Source organism: Dioscorea cayenensis, chromosome 13 (assembly GCF_009730915.1).
Source record: "Dioscorea cayenensis subsp. rotundata cultivar TDr96_F1 chromosome 13, TDr96_F1_v2_PseudoChromosome.rev07_lg8_w22 25.fasta, whole genome shotgun sequence".
NCBI lineage: Eukaryota > Viridiplantae > Streptophyta > Magnoliopsida > Dioscoreales > Dioscoreaceae > Dioscorea > Dioscorea cayenensis.
Genome location: NC_052483.1, coordinates 5,278,268 through 5,280,227, shown reverse-complemented (window position 1 = coordinate 5,280,227; position 1,960 = coordinate 5,278,268).

The window sequence follows — 1,960 nt, the reverse complement described above, 5'->3', positions numbered from 1 at the left end:
TTTATTTATTTAATTAATCACTTACTTACTCATTTTTTTATTGTGTTATACAAATTTGTACAAACATGTGTCAAACAAATTTATATAATACATTACTTTAAAGTTTCACATACCTATTAATAAACCCTATATGCTCATTAGAAGAACTATAGCATATGGATTAAAAAAACAAAACTCACAAATGAAACTGATTGATGGTTTCTTTGTAAAAACATAAAGCCATTTTGAAGAAATCTTTAGTCAATGCTTGATATTTTGCAAGAAATTTTATGAATTATTCTATTTTTTATTACGGCTTCTCTTTCATTAATAAGAGATTGACTTAAATCACAACTTCGTAAAATGATAATATTAATTAAGTTTCATTTACAAGTAGAATTTGTCATTAACTTGTTGATTACAAAGCTCAATTTGAAAAGTACCTGTTTGTGAAATATCTACCAATTTATATAATAATACATGTTTATTATGCACCACTTCTGTTTAAAATTATGGATGGTGCTTTAATTTTTTTGAATTTTTAATTATTTTATGAAGCAATCACTTATTATATCTTATTACGGTTATTAATTAGTTCATTATAATAGTTACTTGTTATGTTATTATTTTATCTTTTGCAAAACTTTTATATGGAGTGGAATGTGATAGTTTTATTTTCTTGAGATAATATAATGATTGGGGGGGAGATATGGCATGATCTAAGTCGTTTCCATATGCTTTGATCCTTGAATTTGAATCAAGACAATTAGTCACCCTATGAGGGAGAATGCCTCACTAGAGGTAGCAAAACTGAGTTAGCTATCATCAGTGCCAGGGCAAGGGATCTAATAAAAATTAAAAATCATCAAAACAACCATTACAGATGGGAGATTTTCCCTCATCCTTTCTTCTTCGCTTGGAGATTCCTATAATAATTTACCCATCCAAGTGCCTCCCATGGGCAAATTGCTTTTATTTCCTATGGAGATTCCTATAAAAGGCAAAGATGATGATCAAAGAGAAGGGAGAGATGAGGTACTAGTAAAGTTCTTTTGATCATATTAGTCTACAAGAGAAGCATCATTTATTTCAAATTACAACCATCTAACTCATTAATCAAAATTTGCCCTAATTTTGAAAGAGATCAATTTAGAACGGCATGTGAGGAACACAAACAAGAAGTTGTGCAAATCAAGCCCTATTATGTATTAAATAACTAGTTACTATTTAGACTTAACCTAAATAATTATGTTCGAACTATATATGTTTGAACTCATGATCATTTTAAATATTTAAGTTATCTCTTATAACTACCCTTAATTCAAAAATCTAATTCTTACAAATGCCAATTATGATGTTGTGAACTCTTTGAAACTAATTAACATATCTTATGATTTATTCCTGCAAATAATTAGTTTTAAATCGGATGGTACATAATTTGACACATGTCTTATTTTTTTTTTGAAACTTCTTGCATTAACTTGATTTGTTTTCATAAATATGACACTGTGAAAATCATCATATGAATAATTTGACTAAAATTGGAATTCATACCTCCTAACATTAAAAACACTAAACAAATCTAGTAAAAATAGAAATTACATTTTTCTAAATTTGTATGGTGGTTGCACATACAGTAGACAGACTCCATTCTTCTAATTGATTCATCTTCATATAATATTCCTCATAAAGTCCATACTGTTGAACATATTTCAAACAATGTTTAAATCACTATCAATGAAATTATCTTATAAAGGTGGCCTTTTTGGGCTGACAAGACTGTATACCCTTCACACTAGGGTAATCATTCAAAGTTCTTCAAAACTAGTTTGTAATATTCATACAACTTTTGCTCTTCATTTTTCTATGCCTAAATTTGTTGGTATTAAAAGTATATCATCACGGTTTAGCAAAGGAACATCGATTTTGTCATGAATTTTAATCTTTTCCTCACTTTTTGCAAAATAATATACTTATAATA